Source organism: Pteropus vampyrus, unplaced genomic scaffold (genome assembly GCF_000151845.1).
Source record: "Pteropus vampyrus isolate Shadow unplaced genomic scaffold, Pvam_2.0 Scaffold116, whole genome shotgun sequence".
Taxonomy (NCBI): domain Eukaryota; kingdom Metazoa; phylum Chordata; class Mammalia; order Chiroptera; family Pteropodidae; genus Pteropus; species Pteropus vampyrus.
Window position 1 is genome coordinate 5,229,311 of NW_011888897.1, and position 22,053 is coordinate 5,251,363.

General features: G+C 36.3%; 1 long non-coding RNA gene across 7 annotated transcripts in view; it reads left to right on the plus strand.

Annotated features, from left to right (window-relative positions):
- Positions 1-21,408, plus strand: part of LOC111743557 — a 68,479-nt gene extending 47,071 nt beyond the window's left edge. For all 7 annotated transcript variants that reach the window (XR_002781771.1, XR_002781773.1, XR_002781770.1 and 4 more), the window contains 3 exons: positions 12,588-12,790; positions 20,909-21,072; positions 21,171-21,408. This is a non-coding gene — a long non-coding RNA (uncharacterized LOC111743557). The remainder of the gene's footprint in view (positions 1-12,587; positions 12,791-20,908; positions 21,073-21,170) is intronic.
- Positions 21,409-22,053: the final 645 nt, after the last annotated feature.

Sequence of the window (22,053 nt, forward strand, 5' to 3'; positions counted from 1 at the left end):
TATATATTAATGGTGATTTCTCTCCCCTCATTCTTCATCTTCATAAGCAAAAGGAGATTTTTACTTATTGACATATTACTGAAGAATCTAGCTTTTCTCCAAAATTACACATTTTTTGCATAAATGTGCCTAATTACCTGAATTCAGTTTTGATTAGCAGTGTTAATTGATGCAGCTGTGGATGGTATCTGTTTACCTAAATTACCATGTGCAAACAGCAATATGTCTGGAAGTGAATATGCTAAACTGAAAATACTAATTAGCTAAGACAGATTGTTATTCAAGTCACATCGTGGAGCTTTCTAATGAAAGCCTGGATGTGTCAGGGTTTTATGATATTCAGACAGAAATGTCTATATTACATACGATTTCTAAATTTAATTCATAAGAACAGATGGGATGTCAGCCAGGGTTCTTCTGCCTTGTTTCAGTATTAATGCGAATGTTTTACTCAACTGGAGATACATTCATATGTTTTTTTTTTTAAGAAACTCATTGTGTGCTTTAATAATTATGCCAGCCCTGCACATCCAGACTCATCTATTTCTTGACCAGATATGTATCCCAGATTATATCTCCCTACTTTCTATCACAGATTAAGATAAATAAACCACCTTGCAAGTTTAATCATATTAACTGTCTAATTTAATGAAATAAAATAGTGAAAAGTTTAGTTAAACAGCTTACACTGAGTAGTATTTATGGGTTTTTCTTTTTGAATCCCAAATTAATAATAATAATAATGATGACAATAAAAAAGTTTGTTTATAGAATTCTTAAGAATCTGAGCAATTCACAGGGCTGAAAGGTGAGTCTCATTGGCTTCAGAATATCTCATCTTTAATCATTTAAAAACAGATAGCAAAGCCGTGTTTATTTTCAAATGCCCAACTTTAAAGCGTTTCAACCTTTTCTGTGTCTTTGGTTCCCATTACCTTAGTCCTAAAGTATGACCTGCTTTGCTTAAGGTTTCTCCCCAAAGAAAGCATTAATCTTTTACCGTCTGCTGTGGCACTCAGCACTCATTAAAGGCAATGTGACTTAGAGGTACCCAAAGATTATAGTACAAATCCTTCACATCATATAGTGAAGGAATAATGGACCTATCTTTCCTTTCCCAAGAGGCTGAATAACTGTGTTTAATGCATAAGTCTCTTCTTCCCATAGGCTACGAAAATAAGGCCTCTTGACTCAAACTTGAGAGTTTAAAATCCCTTATTAGATATTTTAAGATGCCATGAGCAAAATGGGGATAATTTTCATGATGCAAATTTGAACATAATTATAGTTTGGCATATTTAATTTAGGTTTAAGTGAGAATTATAATTACCAAAAATTGAATTATATCAATTATGCTAATTTCTATCCCCAAAGTTTTGTGTAATTTGGGCTTCCTAAGATAGGTTTAGATCCAGTAAAATTACAATAGAATTTAATACTAAAACTAAGGAATTTGTGAAAATAGTTTCGTTTCATCTTAGCTGCAAAAATGTTAAAGTACTATTAACTGGCCCAGAAAAACATGAAGTGCTTAAAATAGCTTAAATCAAAGTGGATAAAAGGGACATTAAGTCCTTCTTGGACCATTTGTGTTCTATTTTCTGTATCAATACCAATTGTAGCATATTATCGATTGCTATTTGCTGTCTAATCAATGAAGCTAATCCCAATATTTTCAAAGTAAAATTCATGTGTGTCATAATGATGATTATTTAATAATAGGCATGGAAAAGTCTTCAGAATTGTCTTGCCTTGATGATCATTTTGTCATTAGTCCTTTCAAAGATGTTTAATGTAAAATTCCTTTATTCTTGTAATTTCTTTATTTTTAAAAACTTGGTAAGTTTTATGTCCCAATGGCTCTAGGCAGCTTGCTGAATGTTCTGTAGACAGTGTGAGACTTCACTGTTATAGAATACACATACATTCATAAAAATCACCTAAGCAAAGAATTGAATTTAGACACTAGAGTCAGCCAACCAGTTTGAATTGTTGGGTGTATTTACTTTCTGTGCTGCCGGGATCACTAAAACAACTGCTAAATAAATGTAAGTCTTTTTTTAGAGTATAGATAAAAGAAGAAAAATTCACCCTATAATGTTCAACTATCTTTTTTATTTAGAGTGATGTTTGGGGAACTCTTTTCTCATCATGAGATTCTCTAAATATTTTAGTGGTTTCTTTTGTCTCCAAGTGTAGATGTGAACTTGTTTTGTGTCAGAATTTTTTTAATAATCTTTGTTGACACATGAGCATTTCTACACAGTAAACTTTAAAATGGGAAAACAGGTTAGTGATGTGAGATGGAGTTATGGATTTTTATCAGACATCTAATGAATTGTCTTTAGGCAAATCGGTTAACTTTAGTGTGCAAATTACTTAATTTAAAAAATAAATATAGCTATCTTTCTGACTTATAAAGGATTTATCACTGTGCCCAAGGTTCAACAATCTGTAAATGAAGTGTATGATTCTGTTCTTTAAACTCTAATTGGCATGTGGGGGAAGCAGGTCAGACTGAGTTAAAAGCTGAGGGACTTAATCTTTTGAAAAAATTTTGATTTAGTTTTATTACTTCTAAGTACTGCTAATGTATTCTAAGATTAATTTGACTCTGACTACTTTGCTTAGAGTATGCTGGTTTTCTTTCAAAAGGATAGATTGTAGGCACCCTGAGGGCTATCTTTTATTTCTTTGTTAAACCTTCCCCTCAACCTTCACACCACTTCCTCACAGGAGAAGTGGTGTGCACACAGTAGGCCCCCTCACGGCACTCCTTGATTAATGATCATGGCCATTAGCCCCATTTATAACCCTCATTAATCTGTATTACAGGATACTGCATATTACCTGATCCAGGGGCTGTAAACCCTTTGAAGACATTTAAAAATTTTTAAAGCTCCTGGTTATTTTGAAAAAGTTGCCTATTTTTAATAAATTTATGTTCTAGTCAAAGAAACCCTGGCATTTCACAAAGGATAGGATTCATTTGACCTTGCTCTCTAAAATATATAACATACAGTACACTCGAGTTAATGCAAATTTCAAGTGAATGGGATTTGAATTAGTAAGCAAAGCTTGGTAGACAGGCAGACCTTAATGCAGATTTTGCCTCTGTCACTTGCCAGCAGTTTGACCTTGGGGCTTTTTTTTTAATTCCTTAGGGCCTTAGTTTACTCATCTGCAAAAGAGAATTGATAATACGTATAGCAGTGTTATAAATAAACTTCACAATGTATATAAACACCTTAACCTAATTCCTATCATCAAGTTGACACTTAATATGTAATAGATATAATTACTGTAGAAATAGATATAATTACTATATACAGTGGTTTTGCAACAAAAACCAACAGAGACAATTAGAGAATTTTTTAAATGTGGTATTCATTAACTCTTAAAACTTCATGCAGTAAAGTGATTTGAATTTTTCACCAGTACAGATATGCCCATTTCCCTAGTTATGTATGTATGCATGCATGTGTATACACATACACAGTCATTTACATGAGAATGAAATTAAACACCTGGCTTCTCAAGATATGTGGTACATAAACTTCTGGCATCCTTCTTTTCTAATAATTTCTTTCAGCTATATAACACTTCATGGCTCAAAAGTAATTTTATACATATTATCATATGTAATATTCACAGTAACAAGATAGGGAAAATGACATCACATTCTTCTTTGTAAACGGGGTTTGCAGAGATGTTAAGTAACTTACCTAAAGTCTCTTACTACAGTGAGGGACAGGGAAGAATGAATATAGGAGAATACACTTGGAGTTTTTTTCTAGACTATTTTGGAAAAAAAAGAAGTTAATAATGCTGTGTCTCCGTGCAGCATTGGCAGAGTAATGTCCTAAATGAATATTACTACATTTAAACATAGTGCCCAGAAATGAGTATATTATGAAATCAAGGATTATCCAGGTTTGCACAGAAGGAGTGGAATTTGTTTCTCCTTAACAAACATTTATGAAGATATTTTGACTGACTGTATTATTGTTCATAATAGTAACACATTATCATTTCTTGTTATTACTAGCACTTATGTGGAAATAAGGTGGGCCATATTTGGAAAAGTTGGAACCAGAAACCTAGGTCTCTCTCAGGCCCGGACAAAGACCCAGAGGTCTAAACACGGGTGCCTGTCTAGGGATTTTTTAAGAAATTAACACCTGGAGCCAGATTCCAGACAATCTATTCTTTCATATAAGGAGCTAGTCACAGGAGTAGGAAAATGACCCAAGGAAGCCATTATGTCCATTTGTCGTTTGTCATATTGGGTTAAAATATTTCACTGATTAACAAATATCTTACAAATACTTTATATTTGTGAGGTATTATAAAAAGTACTGAAGGTATATATAAAGTACAAGATGCAAGGCCTGCAAAGATTTTAAATAACTGTCCTATCATTATATACCTTTTATTACAACTGCAGTGCAGTTTAATTGGCAGATTCTTCCCATTTAATTATAAGGATATTAAGTAATGCATTTATTCATTCCTATATTCATGCAACAAGCATTTCTTCCTCCCTGCACTGGATAATAGAATACAAATGTGGTCTTTGAAATCAGATGGTCCGAGTGTAGGTCATTGGTTCTCCACTAATTAAAGGTGGGTCAAATTATTTGAATCATCAGCTTTCTTATCTAAAAAATTGGGTCGACCATAATAAGATTGATATGAGGGTTAACAATATTTGTAAGGCACTTCCCACCGTGCAGGGCATGCACACAAGCGCTATGATTTCATGAAAATGAATTCTCCTCCACTCCAAGGACGTGAAAGTAGTTGGAATGGAAATACGAATACGTAGAGCAACTAGGGAATTCTAGCATGGCATGCAAGTACAATCTAACATGGTCTCGACTCCATAGGTGCTAACAGAATTTAGAAAAAAGGAAGGCCTTTTAGAGGAAGAGATGACAGTAGCTAAAAGGCTTCTCCAAGCAATGTAGTATCTACATTCTAGCAATGCCTTTGTTCAGTATTTTTAACCTGATGAGCATCTCCCTGGAGTCTACTGATAATTTAGAAACCTACAACATCTGTGCAGTTTAAATAGGACCAGGGCCCAAACCCAAAAACGTGTCGAACACGATTTCCTATTCAGTGCGGTTAAATAGGACAACACGCATCCCTGGGCTTTGATTCATAAACTATGTGAACCTAACTGACACCGGGTTGTCGCCTTTTCACATAGCACACATGGTAGAATTTTTGTGTATTTGGATTTGTTCAGGGTTCTCATGTCCAGAAATTCCAAATTGGATTTTTGTCATTAGCTTGTCAAGCTTGTGTTAAGCCCACTTAACAAGATCTGCCGGCGGAATGTCTTTTATGTTCTGTGGCCTTTGTACTACTTAGTCTTCAGCTACTTGCAACTGTGGCTGAGAAGTTAATGAAGTTACTGCAGTGCTCGCTTGTCTGCTGCTTTTGAAAACACACCTCGTATGTGTTTGGGTATTTAAATTCTGTTTTCTAGCTTTTAGGGTTTATATCTTCGTGGTGCATTCAAGTGCTATGGAAATAAGACCAGATGGATGTGACAACCAGCCATTCAGGAAATTACATACACATTACATTTCAGAAAACCAGTGTACATATGTCTATCTGGATGCGCTCGTATGCTGGAGTATTTTTGCAGCATCCAAATGGTTGGGGTTTCCGTGAAATAGTTACCTAGAATGTCAACTTGAGAATTCCTTTCAGAGGAAAAGCATGGCCTGCAATGAGCCTTTTGTCAAACACGGCTGAATGCGGGGACAGAGTAAAGGTCACTGCATTTCTCAAACTTCCTTTAGTTTTCTCCTTCACTACAGACATTATGTTATACATTTGTTTATTGTCCATTATTCCACTAGAATGTAAACTCTATAAGGACAGGTAATTTTTTTTGCCTTGTTTAATACTGCATAGTGCTTGGCACATAGTAAGTGTGCTAAAGGCGATAATGAATAAATTGGCTATCACTGAAATAATGAAATGCAATTTAATTCCCCTTTGTGGGAAAGCCAGCATAACATGGAGGGTTTTTATCTGTTAAATAATGAACACATAACTGTGAATAATAATGATGATGATCATCATGCCTAACAATTACATAATATCTACTATGTGCCAGGCACTGTTCTAAGCACTCACAAAAACCCTTGATGCAGGGGACATTATTCTCCCTATTTTACAGATGGAGAATCTGAAGCACAAATATTTTGACATCAGGAGCCAAAATTCAAACCCACCAGCCTACTATTCTACATCTCAGATGTTAAAATGTGGCTTCGAGGGTTTGAAAATAAGTCATCTCAGGAATTTATCCATCCTTTCAATGAGCACAAATCATCAATGATCTATTTGCTCTGGGCTATTCTTAAATAAGCTATTCAGTTCAACCAGGTGGTGCAAAGACAATTACTCCCACTTTAAGAAGTAGGAATCTGAAGAGGCCATCACTTTTCCCATGTTGTATTTACTCTGTTCATTGATCTGCCTAACTGCTTGCTTTTCTGTGGATAGGGGAAAAGAAGAGATTAGGATGATAAATGCTGTAAATAAATACCTCGAATTTCTGTGTTCATTAAAATGTTGTGTTCATAAGCCCAAAGAATACTGTCAAGTTGGATGGAAAAATGGGTACTGTGAACTCTACCTTGGCTTTCTCCTGTTTACTCAAGTTTCATTCTTATTGACACATATGGTGATAGAATGTTCAAATTTAGATTTGAAATCAAAACATATTATGGAACTTTTAGCAACAAATGTGCCTGTCCAATTGAGTTTTATTAAGCTGATATTAAAGATTAGTTTCTATACCTCAGCATAGACCACCTGTAGTGGGATAGGCTTCATCCAAAATGAATGCCAGAGAAATAGAGAAGCCAAAATAGAATCATAAATTCCCCGCAAATTAGTGAAAATCACCTCCAGACATGTAATCAGGGAGTGGACAGTATGTAGAATGTAATGGCTGATAAATCTTCAGAAGAAAGGCATAGTTTTCAGGGATGCATTTGTATATTGGGGGACAGAGTTCCATATCCAGAGGGGACATATCATCACTCGAATTGAGAATTATGTTCATTACTGGTATATTTCCCTGAAACCTTTCCTATTGTCCATCCATACAACAGTATGATTTTTACCAATTCATTTCCATGACGCCTCCTCCAATAATCCAGGTGACCAAATCAATCTTCCGGCATCCTTTTTCCTCTCAAATTTATCAGTTCCATGAAATCCCACTCAAAACTAAAATAGTTTTTTTGGGGGGCTTATATAATCCTATTGATTCTTTTTATATAGTATGGGTTTATATGTTATACAATCTTGATATTACCTAATATAATAGGATATCAATTCAAACCCCTACTAACTGAATAAGATAATTCATGCAAAATGCTTAGCGATAATAAGTACATGGTAACGAAATTCAATAAATGGCATCTATTAGTAGGCATCTATTACCCGTATACATATTCAAATACATTGAAAGAAAATTGGAGAAATCAATTTTGAACAAGACCTTTTGGATGAGACTATGATTTTTCCCATTCAGGGTCAGATAAACAAAATCTCATGATTATATTAAATCATACTCTTAGACTTTATCGTTATATTATCTCTTGTCTGTTTCCTCATATCTTCCCTTTCGTATACTATGAAATCAACTGGCTCTCATTTGACCATCATTGTCATCATGATGATGATCATCATCATCACTATAACTGTATCACCAGGAAACACTAACAATATTTTTAGAGTATTTTACAGCTTATAAGGCACTTCCTATATGTTTTCTTCTTATCACAACCCTTCATACTTGACACTGCAAGTACAGAGGACACAAATCATGTTACTAATTTGGGATAGATCTAAGATAAAGAGTGATTCTCGGATTGTACATCATAATGATAAATGGGAGATTTTTGCAATTATTAGCACTGAAGAGAATTTTTAATAATACCTGCAGGCACGCCTCCTACCCTTAGAGAACAAATTTTGGAAAGAACTTTTTGGAACTAATCAGTTATTGAACCTGACCTTAAGGAATGTAGATATTCTCTCTTATGTCTCTTTCTTTATCACCTCCAGTTAGTGACTTTGGACATTGACTTCCGGGTGTCCCCAAGCTCTTCTAGTAGGCAGAAAGGGAAGTGGGTAAATCAGGTATAGGGCTAGGAATAATTGCTTTTTCATCAGGATTGTACTATGGCAAGGTCAGAAATATACCAGGTTATGAATTTTTTTAGAACAGTTTTAGATTTACAGCAAGATTGAAAGGAAGATACAGAGATTTCCCACGTATCCCATGGCCTCACATATACATATCTTCTCTCATTATTGATATCACTCACCAGAATGGTACATTTTTTACCAAGGATGAACCTACATTGACACATCATAATCACCCATAGTTCACAGTTTACATTAGGGTTCACTCTTGGTGTTGTATATTCTACAGGTTTGGACAAATGTATAATGATATATATCTATCATTATAATATTATAAGGAACATTTTTACTGCCCTAAAAATCCTCTATGCTCTGCCTATCCATCTCTTCCTGACATTCCATTCCTGGCAACCACTAATCTTTTTTCTGTGTCCATAGTTTTACCTTTTTCAGAATGTCATATAGTTGGAATCAAACAGTATATAGCCTTTTCAGCTTGGCTTCTTTCACTTATTAATATCCATTTGAGGTTCGTTCATGTCTTTTCATGGCCTGATAGCTCATTTCTTTTTGGCACTGAATAATTTTCCATTGCCTAGATGTACCACAGTTTATTTATTTATTTACCTACTGAAGGACATCTTAGTTGCTCAGGTCATGGAATTTGATGAGGAAAAAAATCCTAAGGATGAACAAATTCTGCCAATCAATGTTTCTAAACTGCAATGCTACTATAATTCTGTATAAATTTGTCTAATAGCTTTAGAACTGAAGAAGAGATGGATAGGGCATTGTTTTTACAAATAATTTGTGTCCTTTGATGTGTTAAGAAGTGGGAATATGCCAGTTTCTTATTTAAATAACAGTTTATCAGGTGACACAACATTCTGGATAACAGGAAGGACTTATCTGAGGGTGCAATGCTGGGTGCTTAGTCATCATGGGCAAAGGAGGAAGTGGGCAATGGAAGAGGATGATTTATATGAAACTGACAGAGACGTGCCTCAATCATTATTATCAATTAACTATTTTCATTTTTCCATCTGTGGGGGTGAAAAAAAATAACTTTCTTCCCACCTTTCTAAGTTCTTTTGGCTGAGCTAATAATTATACTACCATGAGACAGACTAACAGAAGAAGATGTCCAGAGTTTATTATGGATGTACCTGTGGAAATACCAGAAGAATATGAGGCTGGAATACACATTAAGCACTTGAGATTTCTATGCCATTCTGGACAGAGAAGCGAGAGGCAAGGATCTGGGATTTTCAAGGGAAAGCAGGCAATAGTAAAAAGTCTCATTAGTCCACCCAGAAACAATGGGAAGAGTGAGAAGTCCAACAAACAGACTTTGCTAGATTTCTTCCTGTCTGCCACATTAAGTTAATGTTATGATGCTAAAGTAATTCTCCCTCTCTTTAAGCAGGTTTTTCTATCTGAATGCCTTTAGGCAGGTGGTGGTGATGGGGGGGAGGTGGTCAAAGAGTCTTTCTAAATCTTTTGTTTTTTAATAACCAGTTTAAAATCAATATCCCAAAAGGCATATTTTGGGGTGGTAAAACTTTGGTCCCTTTCACATCACATAGCCCAAATTCAGATACCATCTTCATCCTTGAAGAGCTTATATATGAGACAAGTGAACATTGCTATTTTTGTTGAATTATTTTCCCAATAATTGAAAATATTTGAAAATTACTGATTTTGTGTGTGTGTGTGTGTGTGTGTGTGTGTGTGTACGAGATTTAATCTTACACATCTATGTTTTTAATCAAAACAATGTTACTGTCAAAGTACATTTTTGTGACTGGCTATTTCGTGGCAGTGGAAGTAAAGGAAAAAAAAATATTTTGAGCATATGTAAAACAAATGAAAAAATAGTCTCCTGACTGAATTTTAAAAGTAACCGATGGAGGTTGACCTGAAAGGTTATTTTTTATTTTATCAAGCTCTAACAACAGTCTTTAATGTCTGAAAACAGAAACTTTGGGAAGAATGATTTGGGAACATCAGCAAAACAGAAAAAAATTCAGAGTTTTCAAAGAAACAGGCTGCCATTTCCTGGCTACTCACCTCGAATGATTTTAAACCCTGAAAACATCTGCACATCATGAGCATTAAAATGAGGCCCTGCAAGAAGTCAGAATATCCCTATGGGAGCGAATTGATAAAGCCTTAAATTCTTTTTGGATTGCAGAAGAGAACATGTTTTACCTTACCATATGACTGGTAGAGCGTTGAGAATACCTTTTGTATACATATGTATTTATTTGATTTGTGAAACAGGCCCTTTTCCTTCATAGCCAGAAGGAATCATTCTCAGAAGGCATGCAGGCAATCAAAATATTTTCAAATCCTAAAAGCCAAAGAAACACTAGCTATGGGTTTACTTTCTTGTGTGTTTCTTTCCAAACATTTTTTTTTAAACTGGCCCCAAAGGGCAATAACTAGGCCTCTATTAGGTTTAGCAGATAAAAAGGATGAGGATTAAAGGGCATTCAGCAGGAATGACCTGCAAATGATGTCTGTCTCAAGACAGATGGTCAGTGAGTTAATTTTAAACAGAAAAGGAAAAACATAGGACTAATATTTTATGTTCATGCAAAGCAGCCAAAATTTTCTGAGCAACATGCTTATTACAAACTAACTAGGTAGCATATTTGTCCAGAAAACATACATGTGAGCGTTTTTCTTAGTCGCCATCCCCATCTCAATCTCATAACTATGTGTCAACAGTATGCTAGGTCTTAATGCAGCAATATAAACATTCCAGAAATTGATAGGTATTATTTGCTAGAAAAGTAACTGTTCACATGAAAGTAGGTATTGGATACTAAAGAGTAGGTTCAAGACCTGAGCTCCACGGAAAGACAATGGAGTGACATTTGAAACTCCAAGTTGGAGTTTCAAATTACTACAGAATTCAATATTTTGTAATGAATGTTTCCTTTCCCACTTTATATGTCAAGAGACCAGAACACACTATGTTTGTTAAATAATTAGCATCAAGCAAAAGTTCAAAGTTGAAAACAAATAGAGAAAAATCAAATGGTATAATTTGCAAAGGACCCTTTCTTAGTGTTCTAGATACTTTATTGACAGCCATTAAAAATAACTAAATATTAGAGGAACTAAAATAATGTAGATGGAGTCCAAAACACATCGACAGTGTTTTGTGTTCCAATCTAGGCCTTGTTCGGGGAATTGACCTCTGTCGGATAATTTAAGGTGTGTTTGGCAAATCTTTACTTCCTTTGAATCATATAAAATATTCATGGGTTTCTGTCAGTTGCTGCAAAGTTAAAAATTAAACCACTGCTCTTGGCTTTATGAGATGAAGTATTTCCATACAATCTTTATATTCTTGACCTTATTATTTCCAGCGCGATTTATACTACCAGCTTCTTAATCCCATGCCACGTGGATCTAGACCAAGACATCATATTTTTTAGTATATCTCCTTAATAAATGTCTTTGGACCATATATTTATCCACATACACGCAAAGGGTGAGGGATGGAAAGAAGGCTTTCCAAATTCCAGACACCCCAAATGAGGGAGTTTTCACTGCAGCCATGAGGAAGGTGAATTGAGCTACTTTTATTGTTGAACACCTACCATATTCCACATGGTTTATATATATAAAACCTCTAATTGTCACAACAACCCAGAAGAGGAGACAATACCACCCCGATTTTGTAGAAGAGAAAACTGAAACTAATTATTTAATGAACTTTTACAAGGTTACCCAGATCAGATTTTTCAAAAGAGTGTCGACTCTAAAGACCATATCCTTCCGCTCACACCACTACATGCCAGCTTACTGCTTGAGAGGCTGAACCAATCTGAAATACATAAAGAACCAATGGTGTTCATGGTCCATTGTTAGCAAACGCTAAGCCCTCTCCCACTTTCCGGTTAAGGCTCCTCAGTCCTCTCAGGAACTGAATTACCAAGCCCAGCGTTTCTTGTGCCATCTAGGGAAACACAGAACGTTAGCTAAGGGTAGAAAAAGTAAGAAAAAGAGGATATTAGATCTCTCTAGTTGGTGATAGCTCTTAGAGGAAGTTGAAGGAAGATACTTGTTTTCCTGTAATTTTTTTGTGTGTTTCAAGAACAGGGGTGGCAGGAGGGGAAGGCAAAGAGAGAATACTGATGTGATAATGAGCAAAGGAGAGTTACTTTGGGGGTTATTTCTCCATTTCCCTGGTCATTCCATCTTTCACTGAATGAGAATATTCTGTTTGGCTCTCAGGCTGGAGTTGTCATGCGAGAAGTATATGTTAATTTTATATTTTCTCATAACTTTCTTTTGGGAATAAGCATTTTGGTTTTCTGCTGTTTATTATTTCAAAGGCATCTATATGCTAATATGTTTATGCTAATTATTTTCATGTTTCCCCTTAGGTTGTGTATGCTTCATATCACCCACCAGGGAGGATCATCTCTCATGAAAACTTTCAAATTTGATTTTGAAAATTATTCAGAAAAATTTAAGCCATGCTCTCTCCCAATGTAGGAAAGAATATGCTCTAGAGATTCCTATAATTCAAAGGAAATGGACTGGGATAACATCTGAGTTCTCATGCTACCAAAATCTTCTTGAACAGGTACCCAAAGCATTTAACATTGTGACATTAAAATGTTGGAAGAATAACTAAAATAATAATCTAATCATAGTTTTTAGAAATTGCTAAATTTCAGTATTTGATCCAGAGAAAAAGGAAAGGCTGTTTTCATTCTCCACAGCTTCCAAAGGTGTGTTAACTGCTTCTATTTACTATAAATACTGTATTTTAATTGTATGTCATTGTTCCTTAGCATCATTTCTAGAAAGTTAATTTAATGATATTAATGCCTGAAGCTGAGTTTCTGCTTACAGGAAGAATCAAGTAAAAGAGGAACTTCATATAATAAGCTAGCTTGGTGTTTTCTTCTGGCTTTTTCATTACAGAGAATTTTTTATGAGGTTGTAATTTGTTTTGAGAGTAAGTTGCATTTGAAAAAAAAGAAAAACAGAAGTTAGCCAATTAACTTGTCTTAAAACTATTTTTATTTCAGTCATCTTCTTTTGAAGATAACCAAGGCTAAAAAAACTGATTCCTCGACATGAAATATTAACACTCAGATCACTTTAAAGGGTATTTTATATTTCTCCCTTGGTTAGGAATCGGACTCCTTTTGTTCGCAAACACTTCAGGAGTGCAAAGTAAAGACCCCCATTACACACTCCTCATTAGTTCTTTGTCCTGCTCTGTGCTTAAGCAAGGAATCAGAAGCACTGAGGAATTCATTAAGTTCATTTTGTATCTCAGCCTCCTCCTTACCTATTCCTCTCTCCACCTTTCAGTAGCTGCACCTAATTTCATTTCTATTTTTTAAATGCTCTTACTTTTAGATCTCAACAGTGCTTCACTCTGTAAGAAGTGCAGCCCAGCTGCTGCTATTTCTCCTCTTGTCTCATTCTGATACCTCTTGAGCTCCAAGGCAGCTTTGTCAGAAGGAGGGTTCACATTCAGGGCTAGAAGAAAAGTCTCCTTCTGAAAGGGGGCCTGACAAGCAAACTAGGTTCTTCTAGTTTAGACAGGTACCTGGACAACATGTGCTGGCACTGCCAACCAGCATTTCAACACTTACGGTCATCACCTCTCTACAAATAAGAAGCATCATTGCCGGGGATACATTTGGTAAATTGGTTAGAATATATGATTGTCAATTAAAGGCAAAATAATATTCTATTGAAACTTGGCTTACATTCTATTGAAATAAAAGACCTGCAATAGTTTATGTGCTAAACCTTGATGACCCATCATTATTTTATTTCTGTTCTACTTATTTACTTGTGACAATAACAAAATAGTTGCACTTTTTCCCTTTTAAAGTCATGTTTAGAGAAGGATTCACTGAACATTTGATCTTTATGCAGCTCCAGCTAAAAAGAAACTTTCTCTTCTTGCTCTTTTTTGAACATAATTTAAAGATAATTCAAATAGAAAGCAATTTGCATAAAGTTAGACTTCAAATTTATTAGGTGTAGGTGAACCATGCAATCCGATTAAGGAGGCTGCTATGAGTGTCTTATTCTCTTCATGAACTAAATTCTATGAGGACAGGAAAGACCTCCATTAACCACTGTTAGCCTGGAACTCGAGAAGGTGGCTGGTTTTCATGGACGTTCAGCAAACGTTTGGTGTGCATGACTCAATCTATATGAGCAGTGAAATTAGGTTCGACACAGTTCCAGAAATGCTGTGTCATATAAGAGCAGTAGCACTTCTGGGTCCTGCAGTTCTCATGGGACATTGTTAAAGGCACATGGCTTTGAAATAATAGGGACCAGATTTAGGTAAGCCTGGATTTGAGTCCCACATCACTACCTACTAGTTTTCTGACCTGGATGAGTTTCTTGGCCTCTTTGAGTCTCATTCTCCTCATGGAAAATATGAAAGAAAAAAAAAAATCACATTTACTTTGTTTAAATTGGCTATGAGGATTAAATGAGATAATATATTTGCATGGTGCTCACATCTAGTGGATGTTCAGCTAACGGTCACAACTTCTATTATCATTATTAGTTTTACCCATAATAATACTTTTAGGATTATATTATCATTACTAATGATATTAACGGTTATATGAAAGGTTCAAAATTTTTTCTTATGAAAAGTTTAGGTAGTGTAAATCAAATGTGGACTTTTTAGATTAGATGTTTCTTCTTCTAGTAGAGCGGGGCCTATGAAATGAAGACGTGGAAAGACTCGAGTGTTAAGAGTGATTCATTGGCGGCCTCTACTCACAGAGTTTCATTAAACACTTTTTTGTTTGTTTGTTTTGTTAAATCTAAGATGCTGCACAAGGTGAAAAATTTTAAAGCCCGCCAATTTTTTTGCTTATGTCTAACCAATTCCAAATATTCAGGTAAGATAGAAAAAAAAAGTCCCTTACAACCTAGATATTTTGCCTCTGACTTCCAAGAATTCAAATGTCTATCTAATGAGCTGGGGTTTTCACTTTTCTTTTGGATACCTCATATTATATAAGCCGTTTTGTGATTGGTTTTTCATTTTGCCAGTAGTGGTGGCCTTGTTGGTAATGGGGTACAATTTGAAATTCCTGAATTTCATGAGGTGTGGGATTGCTCAGAATGAAGGCTTTCAATAGGAAAAGACATCTTGCTGGTCGAAAAGCCACAGTAAACTGTCACGCCATCTTCATGGAGCCAGAACATATGAGAGCCTGTAGTTGGGTCTCAAGGCCATTAAAAAGTTTTAGCCTTGCTGCTAAACAAGAGAATAGTAAATAGGTTTGTTATTGTCTCCAAAACATATGGCTCCTCACAGACAGAAAAGTCAGATGTTAATTAAACATTTGCAAGGTTAGAATGGATCATTTCATTCTGTATTGAAAAGTCAGCTTTGACTTTTAATTGCATGTGAAAAAAAAGACCCACAAATGTATTTGCTAACAAAGGTTCTTACTGCATACAAGTCAGTAAAAAGAGAAATCTTATTTTCTTTGTATTTGGAATGGCTCTAATTACAACAGAGCTTTCTTTAAAATACTATCTTAAGCATATATTTATATGTTCCATTGAATTTTCACCCTTTCCTGTGGATTTCCCTCTTTCGTGAAGCCATCCCTCAAAGGACATGCTGACAATAAGTTAACATCCATACCCAGGTGTATTTTAAGGTGTTTCATTTTAAATATTCACACGTGAGTTAAAAGGTAGCATCATTTACTTTTCACAATGTCTAGCATATAGTAGAGGCTAAATAAATAGCAATTAAAATAAAATAATATTATTAGAATTAGAATATTACCTTCCCATATTTCATTTCTGTTCTGTCTTTTTTCAGTGAGGTTCATATGGTTTCTTTTACAATGGGCACAATTTGGGATTGTTCACAGTCACAAGAAAACGAAATAAGAGAGATTTTCATTTATAAGATTGCCTTTCTCTTATCTACTGGTCTTGCCTCCCAGACTGTCTGTCTGTCTCTGGAAAGCAAAGTCAATAAAAATGATTAGAGCTGGCATCTCACAAATGTACGCCCTTAAACCATGAAGCAGTAATGCTGTGCAGGAAATATTTTTCTGACCTTTTCAAATTGCATCCAACTGTCTCGGGAATTTCTCAGTGACTAGAGGTAATAAGGTTCAATCCGTTTTACTGGCTGGCTTCAAATTTAGTTCCTCCGAATCTCTAACTTATCTATTCTTTGCATCTTGGCTCTGGCATCCATTCAGCACCAAAATCCACGCATCTAATCTTTTTTTTTCACCTTCTCAGGCTTTGCTAAAGGATCACACTGTGGAATCTACAACCCCTTACCATCTCTTCCAAAACAAAATATTAGCATGGGAAGGTTAGTGGTCATATTGTCTTTCAAGAAGCCCTTATTGAATTAAATTAGCTTTTAGATTTTATCTCCATCTTATATCTCGGTTTCGACTTATACAATTTGTGCCCCAGTAATCTTTATTATATCAAACTTCTCCAGCATAACTACACCACGGGCACTCTGTAGAATATTAAAGAGGCAAAAAATATGTGAATTTCTTTTGTGTTAGATTTATTTCGGTTTTTCTTCTGTGAGTCCAAATGCAATGGACCCTCCCCCCCACACACGCCCCCCACTAAGGAGAGGAGTCAGCCAAGAGTGGCATGCTAAAAGGCAGCTGGGCGGCCCCATTCTTCACTGTGTTCTCTGAAGGGGAACAGAAAACAGAAGCTGGGGACATATTTCTTGACCTCGTGAAAGTATTGGATGTCAAGAAGCCTTGACAAGGAGTTAAAAAGCTTGTCTTACTTTTCATATTTAGAGCATCTCCACGCTGAATGTGATTCTGGGGAGATATCAGTGTTTCCTCATTTGTAGGACACGCCACATTCAACACACACTCTCTTCCTTTGCTCCCAGTCACCGCCTTTGTGCTGCCTTCTGCGGCGGTGATTAGAATCTTGGCTGGACGTCCCTGTGGTCTGTGGAGCTTGGAGCCTCTTTCCTAAGCCTCTCTGCTCATGGGCAAACAGCCACCAAGAGGGGAAAATCTTTTTGAAGTCGCCCTTCTAAAAGTCTGTATTTGCTTGTACAACAATTGTCAAGTTTGGTCATCACAAAATATTTGGCTTTATAAAAATGAGATCATTTCAAACAACCTGATTTAGAAAATAGGTTTCGAAGGAGGAGGATGAAGAATAGACATTTTTGATTCACTGCGGTGTATTTTTTTTCTTAAAGGAAACTGAGTACAGTTGGTCCTCCATACCAGCGGGCTGTCATCCATGAAATTCACCAACCTCAGTGTTTTGAGAAGTAGCTATTTTGTCATTTGAAATTCAATTCATCTTGACCATAGAGTCACAACCCCAGTGATGTCTCCTTACCAGCGAAGTCTAGTTTGCTGGTGTGAGTGGAGTTGAGGCGTTTTGGCAGTTTTGCATCATCGGATTTCCCCAATATTTGCAATGCAGCATAGTGTTTTTCTCACCAGCTGAGAAAGAGTAAAGATGTTCAGGTGAGGTAACTAGAGCCTTTGCATGGAGCTACAATACAACTGATAGGTTGTTTGTTAATGCAGACGTGCGTATGTCTGCATGAATGTGCGTAAATATATGTGAGGTGTGTGTGCTAATTTGAACTTGGGATCGGAAGGCAACAATTCAAAAACCCAATGGATTCCAGATCCTCCCTTGGGATGTTATCTCTTAATAAATTGGAAACTTGGCTCTACCTATTGGCCCTTTCAGAACAGAGAGTGGCTTAGCCAACTGGCTCTGATTATTACACATTTAGTGCCTCTTCTTTCCCACTTCTGAGATATATCATCTTTCCTGCCCTTTAGGACCCGGAGGTAAAACAAAATTAATGTCCAGCCCTTCCATTGCAAGTATAAAGTGATTTAAATCTGAGGAAAGAAAGGAATGAGGCAGGGCAGGGGCCCCTTTGTAATGAGTTATTTTGTGTTGCCATGTGTTCGTAGAGTTTGGGGGATGGTTGGGGAGCCAACCAGGAATTTCCAGGTAGAGAAGCACAAGGGGAATGAGAAGCCTGATTTTTAGTGCCGTGAATATTAATAGTTGTTCCGTGAATATTAATAGTAGATATAACTGCTACTTACCAGTTTATCACACATAACTCACAGTAACCTGACTTAATCTTCATAGAAGCCTGATAAGACCGGCATAACTCTCCTCAGTTTACAGGGGCAGAGAGAGAGGCTTGGAACGCTTAAAACCAAGTTTGCTTGTAAGTGACAGAAACATGGTGGGAAGCAAATTATTTTTACGAGGAAAGGAAGACAATAATACTATTTGTTGTACTCAATGGGTTTTTGACATTTCCTTCTCTTCTTTCTCCTCCTCTTCCTTTCTTCTTACTTGGCTTCTCTTTCTCTTTCTTTTTCTTCTCTCAAAGATAGGATGAATTGAGGCCAGGTTCTTAAAGCACTATCCCACTGTGTCTTCAGCGGGACGGCCATTCTTCTCTCCATCATCATAGAGTTTCTTTCAGTAAAGCTACTTATTTAATTATTTTGAAAGTTTAATGAGGGCTAAGGGTTCTGGCTAGTGGCTTCTATTACCATTACATGAGGTAATTTTGATTACCTTAAAATAACAATACAGGTGGCAGTAGATTGTGTACTATATTTCGTCTTTGTTAATGATTTACCAGGGTAAAAGATGGATTAGGGAAAGCAAGTATTCAAAGTTATTTTTGTGCGTAGCCCGGTAAAACCTATTTCTATAAACATAATGATTCTACATCAGGATCTCTAGGAAATTAAATTCCTTCAAGTATACAACTAAAATATTTTTTCTTCTTCTATTTGCCTCCCATATCAATATTACAAAAATAAACATTCTTGATTGCCAAAGAAGGCTTGTTATTGAGGCCTTAGCTCAATGGAGATATTGATGCATAAGGATTCGATTTTTACTTTTATAGCGATGCCTAATTTACTTCAATCTGTTTATCAGTGAAGGGCTTGGTTGTTTATTCTAGGTAAACTGGGCTTCTCGTGTTGCCACAGCATCACATAGTCTCTGGCAAGGCCAGCAACCTGGGGGGCCTCATTTGTTCCCGTACACATCAGAAGACAGAAAATTGATTCAAATCCAAGCAGAGTGGTAGAATCTCAAAAACCCTGTCACCACCATTCACTGCAAATGTGTCTCTTTCTAGAGTGGGGTTCTAGAAATTTGGGAGCCTCTCACTTGTAATAAATATTCGCCTTTTAAAAATTTCAAACAGAACTCCACAAGAAAGGCATCATGACTTTAGATGCAAATAGAAGTTTAAGCTGCCTCCTCCCTCCAACCTGCGGTCTCTTGAATGTGCATGTGATCTCAGTATACAGTTCTACCTTTAGGTTTTGCACAAGGCCCCTTCAATTTCCACTATCACCCTTATTGGAAATAAACCCAAAACAACATAAACAAACAAGAATAAATTGCTCTGAAGCTATCTGCCACACACAGTTCATCTTCAACACTTTGCTTTCTATTACGGCTGAAGAAGGAAAGGAAATGACAGCATCGGCTTTAAATCTGTAGGTTTTGCAGTGGGCACCTGCCTGTGCTCCTGTGATATACTGGCAATCTCCACGTATTGTCAGGGGTGCAGCAGTGCTTTTTTTCCTTAATTGGAACCCCACTGATACCCTGTGGGATTTCCTACCCTTGACAAGGCAGTATATCCATATTGACAGAGCAGAGCCACCGTGGTCTGTTGTAATGTTATAGTCAGAAATATCAACATTGGGATCAAAATTACAGCAATACCTAAGTTAATGGGGTTTCTAGACTGCCTTTGATAGTATTAGGAACTCACCATTTTTCTCATTGTTTATCTTTGGAGTTAAAGCGATGTCAGCAAAAATTCAAATTGAATATTCTTTCTCATAATGTGTCCCTGTTTTAATTCCTCATTGCTTTTCATGGAGAGGTGAGGGGATGACTGATAGAATTGACAGCTATTACACGTAATGAACAAGTAAACAAACACAATAGTTTTGTGCACTCCCTGTAGACATGTTAGTTTCATTATATCTTCTTCCTTTTTAGGTAAATAAATAAAATATAATCAATTTTATGAACATGCCTGGGAAGATTTAATTTTATTAAAATTAAGTTAATTACAATGAAATTAACAAGTAAATCCTTTTTATCTTAACTTTCAGTGTCAAAACAGGATTCATTACCTTGGACATCAGAGGGCCACTTCATTGTGTGTATTTGTATTTGCTTCTCCCTTGTGCTATTTTTATTTTTGTCATCGGAGTTCATGAAGACTTAATCATCAGCCCTCTGATTTTCCAGGAAAAAAAAAAAATGTTGATTTATTGAACTGGCTGCAGAAAAAGAAGAAGATGAATCTGACATTGTAGGTTAATAGTAGGGAACAAAACCCATTCATAATTAGAAGAGAAAAGGACTTTCCTTGTTCATTCCAGTTTATAATAAAAAGCCTTTCGCCAAAGTGTCTTAGAAAATAATGCATTCAGACTGAGTCGAATTACCGCCTAGCAGATTCTATTTATCTGTAGCTTAAAAAGCAGCTGCGTTTTTGTAAAAAGCAATGAATGTGGCAGTCCTACTTAAAGGTAGAAGAAAAAGAACACCCCTTGTTTTGTAATAAGGGGATTTTCAATTTAAAAGAGAGAGCGAGCCTGTTGTGTGGAGTAGGGTTATTACATTCACTGTATTCTATCTCACCCACCAGGAGGCTAATAATGAAGGGGCCAGGGAAGGAGGCCAGTGCTACGAGGGTTATCTCACCGCCTCAGATGCTGGATAAGTCGAAGGAGGCAGAATCGCTTTTGGATGACATTCAGAAAGGCCGGAGTGATTATTTGGAAGAGAAAAGCTTGCCTATTCTTTTCCAAGGTAAACAGTTCATTTCATCTGTCAGCTGCATGTTTCAGTATAAAAATATGTTTATATGAAGATATCTATAAAGGTTGCCTTTTAAAAAATCATTTTAGGTGTGCGAATATTCCCCTGGCCTGCCCGTCCACCGATGAATTACTCTCAACCTGCCTTAGACAAAGGATGCACTCAGAACCTCACCACACCTAAAGCCATGCTTTGAAGGATCTGCCAAGCTCACTTTTAATCATGAGAAAGAAATTACCCACATGGAGTCAGCAGAAAATGAGAAAGTAGAGCTCGTGCTGCGAATAATTCCAGCAAGTGCCAAGGGGCTAGTTGAAGAATGGCTCCATGAGGTGAATATCTTTAGCTTGTACTTAGGGTTTGGCTAGCGTATAATCATTTTCTCTTTTAGGAGCGATGACTATCCTAAGTGTCTTTCCTAACTAAAGAGTGCTCAGAGCATCTGTCAGGATGACAGATTTGATATCAGTCTCATCCTTGTTGTTATTTACTATGACTAATTTTACATTTGCAAATATGCAAAATTCAATTTAGGCGGAGAGGCTCTCTGAGCCAATGACTGTTAATAGCTGTATGTATTTGTGTGTATCATTGTTGAGTGCACACCCGGTAATTTCTGTCTCTGTGTACGTATGTGCCCTTGTTCTTGTCTTCTCTCTGTTGTGCATGTAGGTTGGGAGGATTGGCCAGCCAATGGGTTCTCAGATGTGGTCCCAGCTTTCATTTGATTTTTGGACCAGGAAAAAAGGAATGTGTCACATCAAGATTAATGGTCAATTTGAATTTTCAGTTCGTATGAAAGGCAAAGGGAGAGGAAGATTCAAGCCCAGTGATGAGACTAACCTTTTCTCTTTGGGAAGAGTGTGATTCAAATTAAACATCACTTGCAGTGTGAAATTAGTTTGAAGCCCTCTTTTTTTTTTTTTTTTTTTTAGTGTGTATGTGCACGTACATGCGCACACGCATGCCTGG